Source organism: Lissotriton helveticus, chromosome 3_1, assembly GCF_964261635.1.
Source record: "Lissotriton helveticus chromosome 3_1, aLisHel1.1, whole genome shotgun sequence".
In the NCBI taxonomy this organism is placed as follows: domain Eukaryota; kingdom Metazoa; phylum Chordata; class Amphibia; order Caudata; family Salamandridae; genus Lissotriton; species Lissotriton helveticus.
Genome location: NC_136061.1, coordinates 999,088,613 through 999,098,166, shown reverse-complemented (window position 1 = coordinate 999,098,166; position 9,554 = coordinate 999,088,613). Strand labels below are relative to the sequence as shown.

At 44.4% G+C, this 9,554-nt stretch overlaps 1 protein-coding gene across 2 annotated transcripts in view; it reads left to right on the top strand.

Annotated features, from left to right (window-relative positions):
- Positions 1–407: 407 nt before the first annotated feature.
- OSBPL6 (oxysterol binding protein like 6) overlaps positions 408–9,554 on the top strand; it is a 755,438-nt gene continuing 746,291 nt past the window's right edge. For both annotated transcript variants that reach the window (XM_078681507.1, XM_078681506.1), the window contains exon 1: positions 408–725. The gene's annotated coding sequence lies outside the window, so the exon portion shown is untranslated. The remainder of the gene's footprint in view (positions 726–9,554) is intronic.

Here is a 9,554-nt window from a genome sequence, read left to right as displayed (position 1 = left end):
GGACAGGTAAAGAGGATATGACAAATGTCTTCCTTAAAGTAGTTGTAATAGGAAGGAGACTTCCTATTTAGGTAAGCAAAAAAATGTTATTCTACCTTTCCCCATTTTCAACTTGCCTGCAAGTTATTGGGGAAATAAAAATCTCACGATTTGTATATCTTCGATGGCCCTAAGTGTCCTGAAGGGCAACATGTGGGCCCCGGGTAAAGGGAAGGCTGCTTGATATCAGAAGCAGCAGGTGCGAATTGCAAGGCGAGGTCGCTCCGCCTGGGTTGGCTGCTCCCTGCTGAGATGCGGCTCACCAGCAGGGGCGGGGCTGGGCAGGGATAGAGCGGTTCATGACGAAGCAGCGCTGAGCCGCACAAAGCGAAGGGTGCGTGACGAGGCCAGGGGAGTTCCGGAGGCAGCCGGTGCGCAGCCGGGGATACATACATTCGGTAGCCGACCAAATATTAGACAACACCGGCCTCTAGCGGATTTCACAGGCTTCTGCTCGCTGCGAGAGTAGGGGGGCCCGCCGGAGACTGCGAGGCGCGCTGTGGTGAATGAAGCCTGCTGCTGAGGGAAGCCTGAGACCCGCGCTGCTCCAGGAAATCCCCACAGAGGGGGAGCGGCGCTTGACTCCAGCCGCGGAGGCCGAGGCCGGCAGCAGCGCCCGGGCACCGGGCTGCGGTGAGCTCAGCACCACCCTTCGGCGCCTCCTTCGCTTGCCTGATATCATTTTGGTAGGTGCGCACCCCTCTCTCTGCATTACAGCAGCCGCACTGCACATGTCCCCGCAGCCCACCTTATCCACACTGGGATATATAAACTGTACGCACCACTGGAGGGGGTGGGGAGCTTTCACTGCAGTATTCTTGCCTCCCCCACCCCCCTGCTCCCTTCCCTTCTATTGCACCACAAGCTGTTTTTAGTAAAAATGGAACTTGATAGCGTAAGACGTTGTTAGCATGTTTTTATTGCCAGCCTTAAGTTCTGAGCCTAGTGTAGGTAGATCATGCCATGCTCCATCCCATCTGTTTACCTTGCATGTGTCCCAGAGTATATCCTGAATTTCTTGTACATGGCTTGCTGTTCCTCGTTTGCGTGTGTGCATACTGCGTTTCGTGTGCACGACTGGGCTTGCATTCTATGGGGCCACAGGCAGCCTTTCCGGTACTTGTCTATGCACAAACTGCCTTTAATTTACACGATTTGTACCAGTCCATGATTTGCTGAATCTCATGACCAGGACTGTGACCGGGTTCACTGCGCTGTACATGTCACGTTCATGACTTGCCGGCTATAGCCCAGAGCATGGTGCGACATCCCCATGTGTTAACATGTCGATTGTACTGGCCCAGGGAAGGATGCTTTTTTATGTACACGGTATTGAACGAATGAAGTCCCTCTTCAAATAGTCCCCCTCTGGGGCAAAATTACGTTCCTATTTTTTTGTGTTAAGGATTTCCTTTTTTGCATTTAAAGGAAATTAATTTCCCGGTATAATTTCATATGTGGTTAGAGGTTGATCCTTATGAGCCGTGCCCCCTTTCTAAGTTTTTGACGTAAGTAGCTTGGGAGGACATAGTGGTTTGCTGAAAATGTGTGCAGAATGGGGAGCCCGTGACATTGCACCGTCTGTACTGCAGTCAGACACTAGCGTGTTTTCAGCTGCTCGCTAGCCCACCGCATTGTCACGATGCCCGGGGCGACCAACAGCGGGGCACCGAGGAGGCCAAGCCGCAACTAACTTAACTAGATACATAAGAAGAGAAAAAATATGTTAATTTGACGTTTCTCTATTGTAAATCTGCTACCATTTAAAATTGGTCGGGCGGTGCTAAACATTTAGATGGTGGCTAACGGAGAGTACCATCTTGCATAGGTATATAAACTGAAGCGTACTTCCAAAATAGGTATAGTTGGTGCGTGAGCTTCAGCTACATAGCTACAGCTACGGGAGAAAAGGCATGGCTCTAATGGTCTGAGCGCCCTTGTGTCTGTCTAGCGGAAGCCACCGGCGGATGCGCCAGCATCCCAGAGCCAGGTCCGGCTGACGTCATCGTGCTGAGTGATGAGAGGACCCAGGCCTCGGTGCGGGTCCTTCACGTGTAGCAGCAGTGAGTCACATTAACTCAAGTAAGAAAGACATTCTGATTTTAATGACTGCACGCGCATGCCAGATTTTGTCAGGGTACTGTACCACCTCCCCGTTTCCCGCAAACCTAACTATCATATTTATTTTGTGAGCTGCATTTCTGTTTTGAGTTTGCAACTTTTTAGATTCTGTATCGCGTGGGTGCTGCTGAGGCAGAATGCATCAATGCAGACTCGTTCTTTTGCAGCCTTAGACAGGAGAAACAGAGTTCCCAAGGTCGAACAGAAATCTGCAGTGGTAAAGGGCAACGAGATGACCCTTAAATGATGTCCAAGAGGCACAGTGCAGGGAACGGGAAGTCACGATGTGCAGCTTGCATTTTCATCTGGCAAATTACGTCGAAAAGGAAACAGTACTGTTTAGTGTGCATTTTATTCTAAGACTCTCAATCGATGGAATCGATTCAACATCGAAGATCATGACCCGCAGTTACTTAAGCTTTTTCAATGTGAAAGTTTTTTTTATATTTTAATGTAGAAAAACAACATACTAGAAGACAGGCAAAATTCTCAACATTTTAAACGTTTATGTCTGTAATAAATATAAAAGCATAGCCGATTATATATATCTTTGCTTTACTAACATCAATATTTAACTGCATATTTTTTGCCCTCTTGATTAAGTTTGGCCTGCACCGCTGAACATCATTTCATTGTTATGTTACACTACTTGTATATAAGAGCAAAACAAAGCTACACGTTATTGTGTAATGACTGCACTTTCATTAGACACACACACTTATTTGGTTGCACGATTCTGTAACTGCAAATGCCACATGCGCCTGAAGTTGAATGTTTTGGGCTAACATATTAGCAATTCTTGATCCGAAATCCTACTGATTAGATTAATTCTTTATTGAGGAGTCCACGAGATGCTGACATAGAAGTACAGGTACGGTTTCATTAGTCATTCATATCAGAATTGACTTTCATCATGGAGAAGGTGCGATGAATGCAGTGGGTGAGAGTAGAGCTGCAGTAGACTGTTGCCTCGCAGTAGAGTGACTATGTTTGGGTCTGAAGTATCTTGTAATCTTTGAATTCGCTTTGGCCTTTCACTTAAGTCAGCAGGCTGGTTGGTCTCCATGAATGTTTCGCGGAGAGTCTGATAACGTCTGATCCCGTGACTGAACCACACAAGGCACAGAGTAGTGTTCTTGATTGCTTGCACTTTTCAACACTTGTCCACTCCTCAGCAGATCTTCTGTTACCTCGTACTTGAGGATGTGATGATTGACAAACACCGTGTGTACTACCCTCTCTCATCACAGTTAGAGTAGGATTCTCTGTTTTTTCCCTTTCTTGATCTGCTAAAAATCCTTTTCATTGAGAAGAATGCGGCTTGCGCATTTTAAGTTTTGCATTTTCAGTTTTGCAAGAGCACGTGGCTGTTTATGGTTCTGCCCAAAAGGGAGTAAAAGTAGCAGAAAGCCACTCTTCAGAAAAGATATGGAGAAACAGGTAAATAAAAACCCAATTTAAAATAGACATATAATAGTAAAATAATCACTGTTCAGTATCATTAAAAGTAACAATTTATTAAAGGTAAGGTAGAACCACCCACAGTTGTGGATTATGTATGAAGTAAAGTACTGCCACCTGTGTATTATAGGGCTATCGCAGGTTACCAAGGAGATCTGCGATAATATGTAGGCATGAGGACACAACTCTATATAATTTCAAGGTGACTTTTAAATTCCTTTTATTTTAGAGTTGAGAGTATTTCATACTATATAATAAATAGATGTCTCCAACCACAACAGAGCTTGCAAACTGTCATGGGTCACGTGTAAGTGGTATACAACCTTTACCACGCAACTTTTACAACGACCTACCATTACCACACATTTTTTACAACGCAGGATCCATTACAACGCATACCATTACCACGCATGTATTTACAACGCAGGTACCTTTACAACGCATACCATTACAACGTAAGTATTGGTAAGTATATTATTTTATTAAAAATATTATACGTTTGCGTTTTTGGGTAAAGGGGTATTTTTAGGGTTCAGGGTCAGTCCAAATTTTTAGGGTTCAGGGTCAGTTTTGGGTTTTTGGGTAAAGGGGTATTTTTAGGGTTCAGGGTCAGTTTTGGGTTTTTGGGTAAAGGGGTATTTTTAGGGTTCAGGGTCAGTTTTCAGTTTTTGGGTAAAGGGGTATTTTTAGGGTTCAGGGTCAGTTTTCAGTTTTTGGGGTAAAGGGGTATTTTTAGGGTTCAGGGTCAGTTTTCAGTTTTTGGGTAAAGGGGTATTTTTAGGGTTCAGGGTCAGTTTTCAGTTTTTGGGTAAAGGGGTATTTTTAGGGTTCAGGGTCAGTTTTCAGTTTTTGGGTAAAGGGGTATTTTTAGGGTTCAGGGTCAGTTTTCAGGTTTTGGGTAAAGGGGTATTTTTAGGGTTCAGGGTCAGTTTTCAGTTTTTGGGTAAAGGGGTATTTTTAGGGTTCAGGGTCAGTTTTGGGTTTTTGGGTAAAGGGGTATTTTTAGGGTTCAGGGTCAGTTTTGGGTTTTTGGGTAAAGGGGTATTTTTAGGGTTTAGGGTCAGTTTTGAGTTTTTGGGTAAAGGGGTATTTTTAGGGTTCAGGGTCAGTTTTGGGTTTTTGGGTAAAGGGGTATTTTTTGGGTTCAGGGTCAGTTTTGGGTTTTTGGGTAAAAGGGTACAGGGTAAAAATTAAATATAATTAAATTTAAATTACATTAAATTAAATTGATTAAATTAATTAAATTAAATTAATTAAATTAAATTAAATTAAATTACATTATATTAATTTTAATTAAATTAAATATTAAAAAATATTATATACTTACCAATACTTACGTTGTAATTGTATGCGTTGTAAAGGTATATACGTTGTAAATACATGCGTGGTAATGGTATGCGTTGTAATGGATCCTGCGTTGTAAAAAATGCGTGGTAATGGTAGGCGTGGTAAAAGTATGCGTTGTAACGTCATACATCCCGTGTAAGTAGGTGGAAAAAAACAATCATAGATACAACCACTCATACTTTTTTGGGATAACAACATGGCTTTGCTGGAGGTGGGTAAACACTCTGTAAGATGTACTTTATCTTTGGTTGGTTAGTCTTTTTCAATAAATTTCAGCATGCACCCTTGTCCTATGTAATGGAGCTTCCTTTTGGGTAGCGGGGAAAGAGATATCAAGGAGTGGGGGCAGTGTGTGTGCACTGCAAGGTAAAGGGAGCCCTGGCTGCAGCACGGACATTCTAGCCAGTATCTTTTTTCAGCTCGACTATCCCGCACACAGCCAAGCAGGAGTTTGGATGGGTTTCAGGCAGTCAAAAAGGTACCTTTCAAACATTGAAAGAAATGTATCTGACACTTGTATCTTGTATGCGATTCTCCTTTCCATAGGTGAGGTTGTGGGCGGGGATGGGGAAGGAGGCAAGAGGCTCCCTGAGACTCAGAATGCAGAGGTTCAGAGTGGGAAACCGTGTGAAGTCGCAACTCCTTTGTAATGAAGTTTCACAAGCATGTAGTGACACAGTTTTAAAATTTATAGACGTGGTCTGATGTCAGAGCGTGCCTATTATAAAAGATGAATGATGCCCATTTTTAAGGAAATTAGAAACTCCCACATGTACTTATGGTCTAATTGCATATGTGGTGAAATGTCTGCGTTCATAATAAGCAAATAACGTATATTTGAATGGTGCAGCACCAGGAGAAACCTAGAAAGGATGCACCAGTGTGAAACAGAGACCAAAAGATGTGTAGAGCACTAGATAAAAAGCAATGACTGTTGATCCAGCAAGCAAGTACTCAAGTCGTGTACTGGAGAAGAAGCTTCAGCTTGTCATTCAAGGTATTCTTATGACTTGGAAGGGCCGACATATTCTTACAGTGGTGTGTCTTTTCAGCATCCATGGAAATGTGTCCTATGGTATACTATCGTTAGTTTGATACGTTAGAAAGTCATTATTGCTGCAGTCTTAAGTGCTATTTTTAAGTTTATGAAATCTAAATGTTGCAGAATTTTGAGAAAAATATTCCTGACATTTAAATTCTGTATTACACGGTTTCTCCCTGTGGCTCGACCAGCATCACTGTTTTTCCCCTAACTGTCTTTTGGTGAATGTGGAATGTTCCATGGAAAATGGTGTAGCACAATAACTTGGCCGACACCGAATCTCCACATCAGAGGCTGTTAGTCCTTCTTGTGGCCCTCTACTCTGGTAAGGCATACCCTTTCTACCCCAGTATGCTTTTCAAACCTATTGAATAGCCCCAAAAGGCCCAACAGCAATAAAAAATGTCCATGTTCCATTAGAAGAAAAACATCACAAGAGAATCAAGAAGGCAAGCCCCTCTTCAGTTCTGAGGTGGCAGGAATTTGCTTCTTCAAGGTGTGGTCCAAACAACCTTAGCAAAGCGAAAACTGGTGAAACCAGTCTTGGAATCCTTAAAGCTATAATGGGTCAGATGCAGATAGACCCTACAGAGAAACTCTGAGGGTACTGAAAGTTGACAATGCTAAAGTGCTGGTGACTGAAATTCAGCAACACCGCCATAGGCCACTGTGAAGAGATCCCAAAAAGAATGTAAACTTTTAATTAACTCTTGTACAGTCTGATATGGGTGATCAGTGGGACTGAATTTGCTGGGCAAATTTTAAGTCACAGAAGTGGGAAGGGTCTACCCCATCAGAAGCTATCATTATCAAATATTTGGTACCCTTGGACGATTGCGTTTTATGAAGTGAGGGAGATTTGTTGGAGGTTTGCGTCTTGGCCTGAGTGGCGCAATGAAGAATTAAGTGGTAACGTAGGCACACTGAAATGGCTACCACAGTGGTGAGCGGAGAGGACAGAAGACAATGATTTAACATTGTTGTGTTCAATGCACAATTGATATTTGCTCTCACGCAAAAGCTGGAGGGCTGCGGGAAGAGTGTCAGGTTTTAAAAGTAGCTTAGAAAAATGTGAGTGTCTCCCGTTTAAATATTAAAGGAACTAGTGAATAAAGAGCCACTCATTCATAATGACTAAACAATTAATCTGATTTCTTGGAGTTCAATTAATATCTTCAATAAGTAGGTGTTTGAAATAGCCCTTTCTGCAGGGACACCTCCAAACTTATTTTTGCCTTCCTCCTCCCCTTTTTGCTGAATTTGTTTCTGTTGGCTATAGGACTCTGGGCACATTACCACTGCTAACCATTGCTAAAGTGCATGTACTCTGTACCCTAAACATGGTAACATTGGGTTATCCGCAATTGGTATATTTAATTTAGTCATACGTCCCTAGTAAAGTGCACTATATGTGCCTAAGGCCTGTACATTAAATGCTACTGGTGTGCCTGCAGCACTGATTGTGCCACCCACTTCAATATTCCTTTAAACATGGCCCAGGCCTGCCGCTGCAGAGCTTGTGTGTGCAGTTTTAAACTGCCATATCCACCTAGCAAGTTAACTTACTTGCCAGGCCCAAAACGTCCTTATTATTACATATAAGTCACGCCGAGGTAGTCCTTAGCCCCCCCTAAGGGTAGGGTGCATTGTATTTAGAAAGTAGAATATGTACCTCGAAGTTATACATGCCCTGGTAGTGAAATACTCTTACATTTTATTTTCTCTACCACAAGGCCTATCTCTCCCACAGGGTAACATTGGGACTGCCTTAATACATAATTTCAGTGTAATTTCCAATTGGGAAAAGTAGACATTTTAAGTGTGGTGTCTCTGGACTCGCAATTTAAAATCCCAATTTATGGTGATGTTGGATTTTAAGTTGCCAGCCTGAAAATGCCAATTTTTAGAAAGTTGCCATTTTCTTACTTTCACCGTTATGTGTCTCTGCCTGTCTCTGAATACACATCTGAGTTTGGTGACAGCTGGGCTTTGTGCATTCCCTCCAGACAGTCACACACAAAGGGAGGTGAGGTGTGCCACTCACATCCTGATAGATCTGCGGACTCACCAACATTTAAAAAAAAATCAAGCGCGGACTGCCGCTTCATTATTAATCGGCCCCTGGGTGGGCGAGGTCCTGCGGGCATATTATAGGAGGGGGGGGGGGAATTGACCCACTCTCCTGGGTCTTACTAATGCCCCAGAGACCACCACCTCCCTGGGGCTTCTTAATAAATGAGTGCTGGGGAGACCCGCTGCCCCGGGGACAACCACCTACGCAGGGTTAATTTAACTATAAATGGGGGGCCTCTTGAAATCCCCCCCCAGACCTGGGACCTGCCACCTTCCTGGGGCTTTCTAATCAATCAATGCGGGGGCTGCACCCCCTCATCTTCCCCCTCAGCTCCGTGGGCTGCTAGCTCCCCAGGGCTTTTGGCAAATTGAAAGCGGGGGGACGCCCCCCTGCAGCCCTGGGGACCACAACCTCCCTTGGGCAAAATTGAAGGAAGCACGGGGGCCGCGCGGCCCTGCTCCTGAAGCCACTAATGGCCCTGGGTACCGCCACCCCCCAGGGCTGGCTCCTTCTGTGTTCCGGGTTGCTCACCTCTGGGACATAGCTGTTTGCTATGGCTTATCGCTCCCGCCAAGCCATAGCAAACTGTGCTCCGTTTCCAGCAAGCAAGAGCATTAAGAATTCTCCTGCTTCCTGGAAGCAGAGCAAAATTGCTTTGACAGAGACGGAGCTGCTTGTTCAGCAGCTCCTCCTCTGTCAAGGCAATGTCACCTCCCGCAGGTGGCGGCGAGCCGGCAGGAACCGTGGTTCACAATAAAAGCAACTGGGTGCCCTGGGTGGGACCAGGGCACCCAGAAAAGAGACTGGACTCTGGGGATGGGATCCCTGGAGCCTAAATCAGCCTCGGAGGGGGGCTGCGTGGCACCCTTTATTTATTTGGAAAAAAAATATTTTAAAAAGAGGCTGGGGATGGGGTCCCCGTTGCTGAAATTAGCCCACGAGGGGGGCTGCACATTTATTTATTTATTTTTATTTTAAAGTTTTATAGAGCGCAAACCAGACCCCTGAGGTTATCAGAGCACTTTACAGGTTTGAGGGTGGTATACAAAACGTTAGGAAGGGAGGGAACAATTGGGTAAGATGGGTGATACTATATACATTATACAAGAAAAATGACCAGTCTAAGGTCCCAGCTACAAGAAGGATAAAAAGTTAAAAATAGGTAGAAATTTATAAAAGAAGGCCTGCAGTCTCAACTCTTGGGAGGGATGCCCAGGAGTGCAGTATTAGGTATCCTCCATAGAGCTGTGGATGATGTCAAGGTGGAAGGTGGAAACATGTCGCTACGGTGATTGCGATGTAATCAAGAGACGAGGTCTTTGCCCATTAAGAAGGTTTTGGTTTCCCTTTTAAAGTGTGCCAAGGACTGAAGTCTTCTGATGGCGGGTGGGAGGGAGTTCCAGATTCTACCCCCCCCCATTAAAAAAAGACCTGGCTCCGAGATGGGGTCCCCATGGCCAAAATCAGCCC